Below are 17,358 nucleotides of genomic sequence, written 5' to 3' on the forward strand. Positions count from 1 at the left end.
ACCCTAAAGAGCCAAAACATTAGGACCAAACTCCTAACATGTGGTCAAACCAGCTCTGACCCACCGACACATCTAACGTGGTGTTTGGTACCTTCAACTTTGTGAGGTTCTGTCCTAAAGTCCACATGTGTCCAGATGTCCAGTTCCGAAACCTCTGTGCCCATTCTAGGTGCTTTAGCATGGGCAATCTGACTGGCCTGCGACCATGCAGACCCTGGGCCACATTCACCTCATCACCAGGATCCACATCATCAGCGGTTTGATCTTCTCTTAGTCCAGACCAGACCCCAAGGAGTCACCACGACTGACTGTGACACCTCTTGCTGTTTAAAAAATGCTTTAACTCAGTCGTCTGGTCATGATCAAAGTCCCTCAGGTCTTTATGTTGATCTGATCTGCTGCGTTCAACACGTGAACTACAAGGAACCTCCATCAGCCCGACATTGTCTTTAAATAATAATATTTGCTCATAGTAAATAGTAAATAATAGCAAATAATAGTATTTATAGAGTACCATATAATATAGTAAATAATAGTATAGAGTATTATATAATATGGTAAATAATAGTATTTATATAGTACTATATAATACAGTAAGATATAGTATTTATAGAGTATTATATAATATAGTAAATAATAGTATTTTTATTATTTAGGCCTATTTAGGATTTTGTCTATATGAACTTAATATTTAATATAAATTAGTTTAAATCTTTTTATTTTTAAGTATTTTACTTCAATCAGTAATAAATATTATTATTATTTATTTTATTTTATTTAATTAATGCATTTATTTATATTTATATTTGACTTTGAAAGATTTTGCCTAGCCTCACACTATTATTATTATTATTATTTAATCACACACATTAGATTTATATAATATATTTTGTTACTCCCACCTGGTCACAATATTAATGAAATACTTTCATCATTTGTTTGTAAACTTTTGGTCATGTAGCTTTCTATAATTCACCCATTATAATCCTTAAAACTGAGTTGTAAGCGTAATGTTGACCTATTGCGCCATCTAGTGTTTTAATCATACTACTGCTCATCAAACTAAATGTAATGCAGTGAGCGGCGCGACAGACTTACAAAACCTCCCAAAATACTACAGTAAACAAGCAGTAAGTGCTTGGAACTGATATTACCCACAAAAAGTTCTCCAAGTTGCTGTGGCATCTGAATAATGGAACGTTCTCAGATAACTCAAGTCCTACCTGCATTCTGATGTTCTACTGAATCAAACCACTAACAGATCTGTCTAGTCCATCTTAATGGAATCACACCTGACCACAAAGAGTAAATAACCCTAATACAGGAGGGCTTCACTTCTAATTTCTTATACAATCTTATTTGTACCCTTCATGTCTTCTATAGGAACACTCTTCTTCTGACCTCTACACACAGGCTTGTTCATCAATGGTGACCCTCATGGAAACATAAATATTCTGGTAATATAGCAGTGCGGTTCATCAAGACAAGATTACAATCCAAACTCCAGTAAGGTGTTTAATGTTCTGTGTAATACATCATTGTGGAAATGTGTACATCAAAAGGCATGAGAGGAGTCACGATCCGTACCTGGGTTCATTTTTTGGTGGATTGGATTAGGTACATGATGGGACCTGTAGGCTCGTTCACGTCAGGTAAACATCAAGAGGTCATCGAGGTCGATCTCTATTGAAGCTAATTTTGGAAACCGTAGCCGCTGTTCCAGGTCTGACGTCTCATTAAGAGCAGACGAGACGAGATGTGCTGATCTTCGTTAATATAAGACGTCCCGTCTGCCAGAGACGCGTCTGCGGTTACCGTTAAGATTCCTCTGTAAGATCGCGACGCTGGATTCAATTCACCGGCCGGTGCTTAGCGCAGCGCTTACTGGAATTAAAATCTGAGGCATGAAGTGTGACCTACAGCTAAATTTAAACAAGAACAGATCATTCACATCATTGTGAGAGCACGACGCCACGCCTCGATAAGATCGAAGTGATTTAATAGCGCTACGATGTCCTCATGGACCGGGTTTCAGTAGCTGCCTTATTACCAACAGGTCAGTTTGGTCATTTGTAGATGTCTGGGAGCAACAACAGCTCAGCCACGAAGCCGCACAAGTTTACTGATTACTTGTAGGGGTGTAAAGTACACCATCGTTGGACTTCGGAGCAGTAAAACCATTCTCTACAGTGATGTCATGACGTCTCGCAGCTGATAAAAGCATCCGGGTTTGGTCGATAGCACCAGCTGTGAAGTGTAGTGAAGAGGAAATAATAGAGCGTCTATTCAATAGACGGGAAATACTAGTGGTACAGCATTTCCTAACAGTTTAAGGAATACCCTTTTCTGCATATGAAGCCATATGAAGAGCACATTGCTGAGTTTGTTATGGAAACCCTAAGCCCTGAAATCTGACATCCAACCCCTCTGGGATGTACCAGTCCAACACCAGGGGCTAAATGGAACCGAATCCCTCTAGTCATGTTCCCAAATGCAGTTGGAAGCTCCCTGGACGAGGAACACCGAGTCTGTTAGAACGATTGTGGGTTTGGATGAGATGTTGAGGTGTTGTGTATCTACATTTTTAAACAGGAGCTAAGTTTACCCCCCACTACTCCCCTTAAAACCCCCCCCCCCCCCCCCCCCCCCCCCCCCCGGGCACCGAACTGCGGTTTAATGCGACGCTAATGGACGACGTGATGAAAACGTGCAATTAGATAATCGAGACTGGAGAACGTTTACAGGGCTTTAAAGCTTCCCACGGAGAGCTCCCGGCGTCAGAACGGCCCTGCCCGGCACCCGCGGCACCCGCTGCATCCTCTACATCTTCTGCAGGTCCGTTAGCAGTGGAGAACATGGCTGCCGTCGCGACTGATGACGACACGACTCCCGAATCTGCTCCCAAGTTCAGTTTCTGTAAAGTGTCTCTGGTCCGGAAGCTGAGGGAGCATCTGAGCTGTGAGTACGATGGTCGACTGAGTGACGTGTGTTTATGTGCTTGAGTTGATGTCAAATGCATGGACACCGATCCGTTATCCAATCGAGGATCTTTTACATCTCAAACAGGACCAATTACTTAAATGTCGAAACAAGGGGCGCTCATGAGTTTGAATCTCAGCTCTGCTACCGCCCAGTCGGACGCCTATACAAACAGCGTTGTCGGCTCGTCGTCTGTTGGCTTGGATGCCGGAGAAGATTTCTCATATCGGCTGCAGTTACGACCTCTGCTGGCTGATCGATGGCACTGCACAGAGACGAGGGATTATGGAGATCAGTGCATAACTCTCCGTGTGCGATACGGGTCTCCATATGTTCTTTTCATCTGCGCCAGGCCAGCTGTAGCCTAGGTGGTTAAGGTACTGGACCAGTGATCAGAGGGTCGCTGGTTCAAGCCCCACCACTGCCAGGTTGCAGCCCTGAACCCTCAATTGCTTAGACTGTATACTGTAACTGTACTGTAAGTCGCTTTAGATAAAGGCGTCTGCTAAATGCCAAAAATGTAAATGTAAATGTAAACATGTGCCAAAGGGGGCGTGTTTTAGTCACAGCTCTTCTTGGTCAGAGTGGAAGTCACCGAGAGTAGAGAAGAAGGGAAATACAATCGGGTGATTGGATATGACTGAATTGGGAGATTGTTTTACCATTGATTGAATGGATTAAACTCACTGTGAAGCAGCTCATAAGCTTAGTGTTTGAGGTACTGACCTTGTAATCCACCCACCACTGCCAAGTCGGCCCTGTTGGACCCCTGAGCGAGGCCCCTTACCCACAGCTGGAAATGGCGTCTGCTAGATCTGTGGTGTGTCCAGTCACTGGTCATCTCGAGGCTGGACTACTGCGTCTCCCATGTCCATTATTAAACCCCTGCGACTGATTCAAAATGCAGCTGTAACCAACCCCACTGCTATGCAGCCACTGTTGGGTCCTTGAGCGAGGCCCTTAACCCTGTCTGCTCCAGGGGCGCCGTAAGGTGGCTGACCCTGCGCTCTGACCCCGGCTTCCATACAAGCTGGGATACGCGAAGAAAGAATTTCATTGTACTGTACACATGTATATGTATATATGACAAATAAAGTATATCTTCTTCTATCTTCTGCTGCAACATTATCACCCCACTGCTGCTAACCAGGGTCCTTACACAGCACCGCCCACTTTTTAGTCCCATCTTTTCCCATCTCGCAGACTAGCGGCTGATTTTGTCTGCACTTCCGGTCGTGCCCACTAGATGCCGCCCAGCCGCCCAGTAGCAGAGCTGAGATTCGGAAGTTATTTCTGTGATGTATCAGGTGACGTGTGATTGGTTACAGACGCGGGTTGGAGGTGTTAGACGGGTCGTCTGGTTCGATGTCAGATAATAAAAAGTAGCGGATAATAAACTAGTGGACGAGCGAGCTGTCGAGTTTTAATGTCCCATATTTAGACGCTCAGGATCTCGGTGTGAAACCGTATAACACACTGAGGACAAACTGTGATCTACCAAGGAGACCGAGCATCAAAATAAACCTGTGTGAGTGTGTGTGCGCCCAGATCATCAGGTCAGATCTGCAGAAATACTGAAGTTCTTGACGTCCCTCAGAAACACACATTAAGTGCCATTAATAATCACAGCCCCAAAAAGTGCAGTTTCTACACGGCTGATTGGCTGATGTGAAATGGTTACTGAACTATTATTGGCTCAGGATGCTGGAAAGCCCCGCCTCCTTTGAGCTGTTTTCAAAACAGCTCGTTGATGCATTAATAATAATAATATTAATAATAATAACCTTAATCATAATAATAACGAGAATATTAATAATAATAATAATAATAATAATATTAATAATAATAACAATGATAATATTAATAATAATAACAATAATATTAATAATAATAATAATAATAATAATATTAATGACCATATTTATAATAATAATAATAATATTAATAATAATGATAATAATAATAATAATAATAATAATATTAACAATGATAATATTAATAATAATATTAACAATGATAATATTAATAATAATATTAACAATGATAATATTAATAATAATAATTATATTAATAATAATAATGATAATAATAATAATAATAATAATAATAATAATAACCGGTCGGCTGAACGCCATCTATCATGATTGGCAGTGCCTGCAGGGAGGGATGGCCGGACTATGTGGGCGGGGTCTTCAAACGCTGTGTAAGGACCCTGATTGACAGATAGAGAGGCGCCTGTGCAGAGTGCAGAGGGAGACAAAGCAGAGGGAGACAAACTGACCATGATAAATTGGGAGAAAAATATAAAATAATAAATAATAATAATAATAATAATAATAATAATAATAATAAAGATGACGATGATAATGATGAAATCATACATTTTTATTTTAAATTATAAAACCTGACACAAAATAAGTTTTTATAAGTTTATAATAAGTTAAGTAAGTAAATAATAAGTTTTTTATTTATTTGGTAGAAATATAGAATTTATTCCCAAATAAGTTAATTTTTTATGGTTACAGCTGGTGGCTGATGGACAACAGAACCCTGATTAATAACGTTTATTATTTACTAACTGTGGAGATTTCAGCCAATGAGAAGCTGCTGTGGCTTAACAATGATGTAGTTAAGTTATTAAAATACAGTCAGTATTAAACTGTTTAATCAAAAGTGCCTCACAGTTGTGAGCAATTGTGGGTTAAGGGCCTTACTCAGGGGCCCAACAGTGGCAACTTGGTGCTGATAGGGTTTGAACTAACGCCCTTCTGATTACTAGTCCAATACCTTAACCACCAAGCTACCACTATGAGGAGAAACACAAACAAAAATCACAATTATTAAGTTAATCGTTTGCTACGTTAGGCTAAAAGAATCCAGCGTTTTCTGTGATTTGTCGTTTCATTCTGGCAGGTCTCTCTGGGCTAGCAAACACCGCTCGGTTAGCATTAATGTACACACGCTAACAAGCATCTCATATTCTCAGCAGAAATGTAGCCAGCGTGGGTGTTTATGTCGTGATATCTGGTATAGCCTGTGAGATTATGTTCTGGACGTGCTAGCCAAGCCATGTCAATCATGCATGTCCGCTAACTTAGGCTAAACTACGGAGAGAGGCGAGCGATCGGCGTAAATAAAACCCGACCGTGCTCGATGACAGCAATTTGGAAACGTAAGACTGTCAGTTTGCAAAACGGTGTTTAAACGCTTGCGTGTTGGCTATGGACGTAGCATGTATGGTTGTTCTACCTGCTCAGATAAAGCAGCTACACTTAATGCTTATAAATGTTGGCCACATTAAAGCTTTATTAGCAAACCTTTGTTTACGTGTACCTATTTTTTACATGTCCATGTTTGTTTTACAGCAACTAGAATCTTCCAGAATTATTTTGTTTTGGATTAGGACGCTAAGATTAGCCCTGATGTTCATAATGCACTATCTTTTTAAATTAGCTTTAAACAATTATGCTAACGTGGTGCTAATTTGCAGTAGCTGTTGTTTGCTCTGCTTACACCAGGCAGCCAAAGTCTTAAGAACAAAACCAGTTCCAAAAATGTTGGGACAGTAGGAAAGAATGTAAATAAGAGCGATAGCAACGATTAGCGTATCGTGTGACTCGTATTTGGCTTAAAATAGTAACGAGACGTCCAGCAAACTCATGATCAGGTGTCCAAATACTTTTGGCTGTATAGTGTCGAACTAAATGAAGGGTTTTCAATAATCTGAGATAAGTTAATGATTTTTTATCCCCTCTCACTGTAATTTCAATAATTAAGAAGCTGTAAACATTTTGGCAATAATTTATATATAAAAGACATTTTGTTCGTTTCAGTTTTAATATTTTTATTGCTCATTTTCACCAGTGACCAGCAGAGGGCGACAGCGCACCACACTCCTCATTACACACAGTATACTAAAGACTCCTGTTTATTCATTCATGTTTACTAACAGCGTTATCCTGGTCTGGGTTGCTGTGGGTACTGCACTGGACACTGGTCTGTGTTGCAGTAAATACTGTACTGGGTTGCAGTGAATACTGGACTGGGTTGCAGTGGGTACCAGTCTGGCTTGCTGTGGGTACTAAACTGGGTTGCAGTGGGTACTGGTCTGTGTTGCAGTGACAAGTAGTTAAAATTGCAATGGGTACTGGTCTGGACTGCAGTGAATTTGGACTGGGTTGCAGTGAGTACCTGTCTGGGTTGCAGTGAGTACTGGTCTGGGTTTCAGTAAATACTGGACTGGCTTGCAGTGGATATTGGTCTGGGTTGCAGTGGGTACTGGTCTGGGTTTCAGTAAATACTGGACTGGGTTGCAGTGGATATTGGTCTGGGTTGCAGTGGATATTGGTCTGGGTTGCAGTGGGTACTGGACTTGGCTGCAGTGGGTACTGGACTGGGTTGCAGTGGATATTGGTCTAGATTACAGTAAATACTGGTGTGGGTTGCAGTGGATACTAGTCTGGGTTGCTGTGGGTACTGCACTGGGTTTGAAGTGAATACTGGTCTGGAGTGGGTACTGGACTGGGTTGCAGTGGATATTGGTCTTGAGCTGCAGTGGGTACTGGTCTGTGTTGCGGTAAATACTGGACTGTGTTGCAGTGGGTACTGGTCTGTGTTGCAGTGGGAACTGTACTGGGTTGCAGTAAGTACTGGTCTGGGTTGCAGTGGGTACTGGTCCACCGAAGTATCTGTGAATTAGAAGGAGTCAGTGGAGCGTGCGGGCGTCGGAGGGAGGGCGTGTCAGGAGAATATACCCTCCTCGTACACCATCAGGGTCTCCAGCAGAGGAAGAGGAACTGGCTACGACTAAACTGGGAGAAAACAGGAGAAAACTCGCCGTGCGGTTGGTGTTAGCAGCAGCGTGTGATGTGTGCGGTGTGTTTTGGTGTCTCCGTCTCTAAGTACTTCCTCCCGACAGGTGCTGGGAGTTTGTTGTCCTACAGAAACAGACGTTTTAATTTCGGCCCCCCACACCCGCCTCTCTCCCCCCTCTCCCCCCCCGGCTCGGGTTTCGCTGGCTGCGGCTCTGTGGAAAGTGCTATTTCAGCCATGCGCCGCCGCTAGTTCAGACCGGCTCTCACGTTACAGCCGCCGCTTGATTGACGGCTCCACAGGAGCGCGGGCGCTCGGGGGGGGGGAGTACGGCGAGGGATCCTGGCGGCTCCTCGGCTCCCGCTGCGGCGGGAATTGGGAACAAGTCCAGTCTGGATAAAACAAAGAGTGAACGGCGGGTTGATGAAACAAGAAGGTCAAGAGGATGGAAAAGAGACTTGACCATGATGCATTGCGTGTCTTTGTTAGTTGCTTCGCATTCTGAACAGCCAGCCTCGGGTGGTGCAGCGGTTCAAATCTCAGCATTGCTATCGACCGGCCGGGCGCTTGTACAGACAATGATCGGCTCGTCCGTCAGGCCGGATGCTGCAGTTATGCCCTCTGCTGGCTGATCGATGGTGCTGCACAGAGATGGGAGATAATAAACATCCATGCGTGACTCTCCGTGCACGATACGGATCTCTGTATGAACCCATATGGCGCAGGTGAAAAGAAGCGGTCGGTACTGCACACGTGTCGGAGGGGGCATGTGTTAGCCACGGCTTTCCTCAGTCAGGATAGGGGTCTGCAGCAGTACATTAGGGACTTGGGTATGACTAAATTGGGAGGAAAATGCAAATAAAAAGATTTGAGTTGCATGGCGATGGTCAGTAGACTGGAAGTCCATCCAGGTCACATGTTTTGGCCTGGTCAGAGTCCAGATTTGAACCCCTTGAACATTTGGTCTCACATTAGGAGGATCAAGGAGGGCGGAGGTTGTAATGCCCCCCCCCCCCCCCCCCCCCCTTGGATCACTTCTTTTTACCTGGCATGGGCGGGGCCTCACAGAGAGCCGTATTGCGTACATAGAGCTGCACTAGGAGCCATCTGTAATCAGTCACCCCTAGTGCAGGGCTTCGACTGGCCAGCTGAGGTCGCACTTACACCAGCGACTAGGAACCTTGTTTAGCCCTCGTTCCTCCCCCTACAGGCACAGCCAATCGTGTGTCTGTGTAGGCGCCCGGCCGGCTGATAGCACAGCTCAGAGAGTTTTTCGAACACTGATCAACTATTTGAAGCCATAAACACTGAGTGGAACAGCACTGACGCTCCTTCCTGTAAAATGTTCTCGGGTCGTGACGTTTCCTGACCAGTTAGTTTATGAGTACGCTGGGAATCTGGGAGATCTGGGAATCCAGGGTTCGAGTCTCGGAAGGGCGTGAGTCTGGTATGAGGACCAGATCCGCCGTGGCGACGCCTAAATATATACGGGAGCGGCCGGAAGAAAAAATAGTGTCTATAAAAACTACCTGTAATCTCCAGAACTTCTGATCTTTCTGATCATGCTCATGTCAGACCCTCGAGCAAACGATTCACTGAGTTAATGTGTCCACTCCACCGGGCATTATGGGTAATCATGCAGCTTTAACAGCTTCACGACTTTGTTATTATTATGTTCTTAAGTTGAGACATGCAACTTAAGAATCTCACATGGATCAGTTGTGACGTTTCCCTTGATTTGTGGGTTGATGCCTCTCTGAGATCTTCAGCTTGTGTTTTCACGCTGTGTGAGATTAAGTCCCGACACTAATACCAGTTTAGGATCGTAAATTTTGACTGACACCCGTTTATGGGGCCGAGAGCCAGGGGCCGCGGTTCTGCACCTCTGGGAAAGGATGAAACATCCCACAGATGTTCTAATCATTCCTGTACTATAGCCATGTACTATATGAGTCCTAACCATCAGTAAAAGTCTTAATACTGTCTTAGTCTTGTACTATATGAGACTTGTCTTTAAATGGTCTTAGTCTTGTACTATATGAGTCTTGAGTCTTTAAATGGTCTTAGTCTTGTACTATATGAGTCTTGAGTCTTTAAATGGTTTTAGTCTTGTACTATATGAGTCTTAATCATTCATAAAAGTCTTTATGTGGTCTTAGTCTTGTACTGTATAAACACCCGTTTATGGGGCCGAGGGCCAGGGGCCGCGGTTCTGCACCTTTGGGAAAGGACTAAACATCCCACAGACATTCTAATCATGCTGCTGTTGGACCCTTGAGCAAACCATTCATCGATTTTATATAATGACTGTTTTTTCACCAGTACGTGAGCGTCTCCAGATCTTCCTCATCACTGGAGATCCGGAGTCCGACCGCAGGAGCAGCGAAGTCTGACGGCGGCGTTTTTTAAAAGTCCACCTGCTGTTGAACACCGTTAATCCCGGTAACCTGAAGCAGAAACGCGAGCCGTCGATGACATGCCGACCATACCGCAGTTATCTTTCCCTGAGAGCCTGGCATTCCAGACGTGTCTGCCCCCGCGTCCACTCCACCCCGGGTAAACCGCACAGCTTTTGGAATATCACTGCTCACATGTATTAGCTTCTTGAGTTTGAATCTCGGCTGTGCTATCGACCGGCTTGGCGCCTAGACGGGCAATGATCTGCTCGTTTCGTGATTCCTCATAACTGCTTTGATTATGACCCCTGCTGGCTGATCGATGGTGCTGCACAGAGGTGGGGAATAATGGGGCTCAGTGCACGACTCTCAGTGCACGATACGGATCTCCGTATGAACCCTGGTGCGGGTGAAAAGAAGCGGCCATACTGTGGTCAGGAGTGGAGGTCTGCAGCGGTACGATCTGGGAATCGGATATGACTAGATTGGGAGGAAAAATGCACAGATTATTGGTCACACAATGCACTTGTGATGAAATGGAAGGGAATCCCTGCAGTCATGGTCCAAAATGTATTAATTTCCAAGGGTTGCAATAACAGGTTCCAAATAATTTGGGACGGGGGCACGTTTACCTCTGTGCTGTCACCATTTCTAATGGTTTGGGACCTAGGTGGAACAGCTGTCTCCTCATAATGCAAGAAATACACTATATAGACTAAAGTATTGGGACACCCCGTCTAATTACTGCATTCATGTGTTTCAGCCAGGTGTAATAAATCAATCATATAAAGGAATTGATATGCGTACAACAGTTTAGGGAAGGCCTGTTTCAGCATGAGCGAGCTCTATAAAGAAAGCTCAGTTGAAAGAAACTCCAGTGTCCTGCACAGAGCCCTGATGTCTGAGCTACTGATACAAATGCTCATCTTTAGACTGAACGGGCACAAATCTAGGCGACATCTTTTTTAGGGTGAGTTTCTGCTTGTTTTAGCAAGATGATGCCAAGAAACATGTTAACAAGTGTGTTACAAGAGCAAAGCTTTGTAGTGTGCAGGAGAGTGCAGGTGCTAGACTGGCCTGCCAGCAGTCCAGACCTGTTGCCCATTGAAAAGATCTGGAGGAGGAGGAAAGTTCCACTGTTGTAGCAGACAAGATCACACAGAGGGCGCTCTATTTTAATAGCGTTTGTTTTTGAACAAGCTCTTGGTCAGGCGTCCAAATACTTTTGGCACTATAGTAAATAAACCGCTCACATTAATACCGGTTATTAAACAGGAACTTTTCATTTCAGGTCTTGAGTCAGAACTTTGAAGATTGAGCCACATATCGATTCAAACGTCAGATAAATACTGTAACTGCTCTCGCTGTGGTTAGGTGGAGTCCTAGAGCTTTAAAACGGCGGTGACTTTTATATCGTGGCATATCGTTGCTGTAGAAACCTTTATTGTGCCAAAATAAGAAAGTGCTCGACGCTCCACTGTGCCAACTTTCCCCTCTCACTGATGACAGCACACTTCTGCACTGAATTACTCTCACTTCAACCCCCCGGGGTCACCCGTCCATGCCACCGCTCGACCTTTGGCCTCCCTCCAGCGCGGTGCAGCGTCACCGAGCAGAGGGCGGGCAGGACCCAAACACGGGCGGATTAAAAACAGGACGTGGCGTGCCGAGCCGTGCGTCCCCTCCGTTCTGCTTTTGTGTTTTGGTTCTCGTCCGGTCGCCGCGGAGATGTTCAGCTACGGCAGGACGAGCGTGTTCACCTGGTCCGGCACGCTGGCGGACGGCCGGGGTCTCGGCGCTGGTAAGACATGAGAGTTATTCCTGCAATGCCTCTAATGCCACATCGGATCCTCAGCTGGCAGGAGCGGCGGGGTCAGCAGGGGTTTAGCGGGATGCTACGGTTATTCTGTATGAGTAAGCAGAAGGCTAATGCGCCGGGTCTCTCGCGGGTAGGGGAGGGTGGAAAATGAGACGTACGGACTGTCCCTCCGTCCCCGGAGTCGCTCCGCTGAGACCTGTTTGATGTTTGCGTGGTCGGATCTTCGTGTGCCGTGTTGTTTTTAAATACCTGGACGGGAACATCTTGGTTATGGTGGCATGGGGCGGGGGGCGGCAGGATTAAGCTGCAGTGGTTAGCATGGTCATCCTTCCAATGCCGCCCTTACTCAAGGTCTTTTAAGGGCCCAGTCCGAGTCCCTTTGGTCCTGCATCAACCCATGAATTTAATCATGAGCTGAAAACGGAAGTGCCTGAGTTTCGTGGGTTCGAATCCCACTACACGGCGAGACGTGAACCTAGCATTGTATGGACACACATCAGTGTACCCTTGGTGCTGGTCCCAGGCCCGGTCTTACTTCAGGAAGGGCATCCGGTTTAAAAACTGTGCCAAACTAAATATGATCCACCGTGGCGCCCCCTAATGAAAGCACTCAAAAGGACTCGTTAAGGCTGGTCCTTTTTAGTCTTGGGTGGTCTGAGTGTTGGTCTTTCCTTAGCCTTAGTTGGTCTGTGGTTGGTCTTGATCTCATCTCTGAAGATTCTTGGTCTCATCTTGTTTTTAATCAATAAAAGTCTTAATACGTTCTTAGTCTTGTACTATATGATTTTTAATCCTCTGTAAAGGTCTTCATATGGTCTTAGTCTTGTACTATATTGGTCTTAATCATCAACAGGAGTCTGCATATGGTTTTAGTCTTGTGCTATATGAGTCTTACCATCAGTAAAAGTCTTGATACAGTCTTAGTCTTGTACTATATGATTCTTAATCCTCTGTAAAAGTCTTGATATAGTCTTAGTCTTGTACTATATGGGTCTTAATCATCTGTAAAAGTCTTCATGTGGTCTTAGTCTTGTACTATATGAGTCTTTATTATCAGATAAAGTCTTGATGTGGTCTTAGTCTTGTACTATATGAGTCTTGAGTCTTTAAATGGTCTTAGTCTTGTACTATATAGTCTTGATCTTATCAGTAAATATTTTGGGTGTTGCTTTGATCTTTGGTCGTATGCGTGTGTCTCTCATGTTGATTGTAGTGGTGCGCTGCATCAGTCTGAGAGCGCATGCTTGTAAAATGCGATACTTTACTGCACATAATGCATGTGTGTGTGTGGGGGGGGGGGGGTGTATTGGGGGGGTTTGTTATGATTGTGTTTGGCGCCTCCTGGATATTTGGGCCTCCTGCTTTAGGTGCTTTTATCAGCGAGTGTCCGTTTTTGTCCCCCTGCTCTTCACCACGCCCAGAAACTTCCAGTCTGTTCTTTGAGTGTTCTCCCCCCCCTTCCCCCCACCAAATAAATAAATAAATAAATAAACCATTATGAAATGGGACGGGGGAAGTTTTGGGCTTCACCGTCTCCGTGTTTCCGCTCGGATTCTTTGCTCCTGATCCGACGCCCAAACGCGGTATCAGGTTAGGAGGCTAAAATAAGTCGGGTATATCTCAGGCCTTCATCTTTCCACTAGTATATCACTCCTGTCTGCTCACTCTCACTTTTATCTCACGCTCGGTGTGTGTGAGTGTGTGTGTGTGTGAGAGAATGTGTGTGTGTGAGAAAGTGTGTGTGTGTGTGAGAGAGAGAGAGAGAGTATGTGTGTGTTTGTGAGTGTGTGTGTGAAAAAATGTGTGTGTATGTAAGTGTGTGTGTGAGAGAGAGTGTGTTTATCCATTTTTAAATTTATATAAACAAAAGTATTGGGACGGCGCTTCTAATATTGAAATTTGTATAGACAGTACGTTTTACTCCAAGAGCAGTGGCGGCTTAAGTTACTGGTTACTGGTTAAGTAACTGGTCTAGTAATCAGATGGTTGCTAGTTCAAGCCCCATCACAAAGTTGGCACTGTTGGGCCCCTGAGCACGGCTCTTAACCCTCAAAGGCTCGAGTTGTTTTCAGTCATAAATACAACAAGTTCATGGTCAGGTGTCCAAATACTTTCAGCTGTATCTGTTTTATGAACCACCGATTATTTTGGTCGCTCGTGCATTTGTGCTAATCAATGCTTGTGGTGCGTGTGCTATCGTCCTTTAGCGCCCCTCTGTGTTGTGACTGGGTGACACCGGGGTCAGAAACTCTCTCCTGTGAAGTGTTAGTAGAAATGATGGAGTGAACGCGGCACGCGCTCTAAATAAGAGAGAATCTGAGCCGGGTCGGATTTGCTGAGCAGGGAACAGTAAAGCCTCTGGCCTCGGTGCCTGATCCCCCCAAATCTCCACAACCCAAAAAAGTCGTGCAGATGTCACACAGGGTACATCATTTATTTCTTTATTTCTTTATTAGCATGATGGCATTCACTCGCTCAGTGGTGGTGATCATCATGATCTATTCTAGTGATTATTTGAACTTACACCGATCAGCCATAACATTAAAACCACCTCCATGTTTCTACACTCACTGTCCATGTTATCAGCTCCACTCCACCATATAGAAGCACTTTGTAGTTCTACAATTACTGACTGTAGTCCATCTGTTTCTCTGCATGCTTTGTTAGCTTCTTTCATACTGTTCTTCAATGGTTAGGACCCCCACAGGACCACCACAGAGCAGGTATTATTTAGGTGGTGGATGATTCTCAGCACTGCAGTGACACTGACATGGTGGTGGTGTGTTAGTGTGTGTTGTGCTGGTATGAGTGGAGTTTTTAAACACCTCACTGTCTCTGCTGGACTGAGAATAGTCCACCAACCAAAAACACCCAGCCAACAGCGCCCCGTGGGCAGCGTCCTGTGACCACTGATGCAGGTCTAGAAGATGACCGACTCAAACAGCAGCAATAGATGAGCGATCGTCTCTGACTTTACATCTACAAGGTGGAACGACTAGGTAGGAGTGTCTAATAGAGTGGACAGTGAGTGGACACGGTATTTAAAAACTCCAGCAGCGCTGCTGTGTCTGATCCACTCATACCAGCACAACACACACTAACACACCACCACCATGTCAGTGTCACTGCAGTGCTGAGAATCATCCACCACCTAAAGAATACCTGCTCTGTGGTGGTCCTGTGGGGGTCCTGACCATTGAAGAACAGGGTGAAAGGGGGATAACAAAGCATGTAGAGAAACAGATGGACTACAGTCAGTAATTGTAGAACTACAAAGTGCTTTTATATGGTAAGTGGAGCTGATAAAATGGACAGTGAGTGTGCGAGGTGGTTTTAATGTTATGGCTGATCGGTGTATCACTGTTGCTATGTGAGATCACGCCGGTGGTTAGAGAGGACACGGTGAGCCTGGAGGATTTGGAGTAAAGCTGCTCTGATCCGGCGCTGCGTCACATCGTTTAGTCTCTAATTTCCTCCTGAAGTTCAAGGTTAGATCCTCGCTCACACCGGGGATCCGACGGCTTCGTACACGCCGCGGTGAACCTGGCTCGGTTTTTATTCCGTGGTTTTTAAGGTGGGCTGTGTGGTGTATAAATGAATCGTTCTTTTAAACCAATTTTGGTGAATCAATTAAGTCGATTCATAAGCTCAAACGAATCAAAGCATCTGCAGACAAAATATTTCATGTTCAAATGTTTAACTTTCCAAAAAAGTTGGGACAGGTGCCTGTTTTAATCAACATTCCATAATAGTTTGAAAACTGAGGACACCAAACTGTGAATGTGGATTTTATTCTCAATTCTTGCTTGATAGTTCAGGATCTCCGGGCATTTTCAGCGGGAGACGGTCTGGACTGCAGGCAAGCAGTCTAGCACCTGCACTCTTTTACTATGATTTGCCAAGAGGCCACGCTGCAGTTACACTTACAGGATGTATCCTAGATGGACGTTGCCTAGATGGAAGCACATGACGCTTGGATGATGGACATGTACTCCTCGGCATAACGATGCTGTAACGGGGCGGGGCCTGTATACCGCTAGGGTTGCTCGCCAGGTAGTCAGATATGAACCTGTTTGTAAGATACTTCACCAGAAAGAAACCAAAAGAAGCCTGAAGTTGAGAGAGTTACCATCCACGCCAGCTACTTCATCCACCCGCCAGGGAACTCTATAAAACCCCCAACATTTAAGAAGGAAAAAAGGTGGGCTGCCTCTCCAACCCCTGACGCCACCTCTGTTCTGAGTTCCAAGGAAAAAGATCACAAGAATGCCGGCATATAAGAGGACGGGGAAAAAAAGACCCGGGCATGGTCCAGCCCAGCGTCCTGGCCTTGCAGAGCGTGTACGTCACTGAAACACACAACACCAGCGGTGAGGTGGTTAACAAAGCTGGTTGTGGCGAGTTAACACCTAATGAGGTGCTGAGACTGCCCATTAAAGCACCCTGCTAGTGCACTATGGCATGACAGGTAGGCATGATACTGTAATCCGCACCCCTTGTCGATCTATACCGCAGGTGGGCATGTTACAGGTGCCTTCACAGGTGTGCTAGCTGATCGCATAGAGCTTGCTCTGTTTTAAGAATGTGACGTCTGACGAGCTCACTGTCAGGCGTCCGGATACTTTTGGCTACACAATGTGGGTGGAGGGTGAACATGCAGGAAGCCTCAGAGATTTACGTTTGGTCCTGAATGCGGAGAACATAATGAAAGCTCATCAGGAGGGTTTATGTTCACGCTGGAACTCGTCCCACGTCCAGATTTATTGTGTGTTTTTAAACGGAAGGCTGGCAGTGCCAGTCCTGGAGCTGGGGAGGAAGGAGGGGGGGTGTCTCAGTGGACGCTGCATTTCGGGACGAGCCGTATCGGATGGTCCAGAGGCGTCTGTGGTATTTGGCCATCCACCAAACGGAGTCCGGGATCCCATACGGAGCGACTAAAGCTTTTATTGGATGTAAAATTGGTGGCATGACACGGGCACGCTGAATAAGTTTATAGCGGCACCATGTTATGAAATGAGCACCGTCTGGACTCGGATTAGGAATGCCAGGATACACTGGGGGCAAAGCGGTCGCCATTAATCATTTATTGATCGTTTGGGGGGAGGGGGGTGTCATATCAAACTGATGGGAACACTGACGGATCCTAAAATTACACAGAGCTCATGAGTTTATCATAGTCGGTTCCTCTTCCTGTGCTGGATATCCTGATGGTGTACGAGGAGGGTATATTCTCCTGACACGCCCTCCCTCCGACCGTACTTAGGTGGATCGGCGCGTGAGGTCGGTCTCGTGCTGGGAGAGTCACGCACTGATCTCCACGTTCCTCCACTTCAATACAGGCTCCTCCGGCTA

Source organism: Trichomycterus rosablanca, chromosome 8 (assembly GCF_030014385.1).
Source record: "Trichomycterus rosablanca isolate fTriRos1 chromosome 8, fTriRos1.hap1, whole genome shotgun sequence".
Lineage (NCBI taxonomy): Eukaryota > Metazoa > Chordata > Actinopteri > Siluriformes > Trichomycteridae > Trichomycterus > Trichomycterus rosablanca.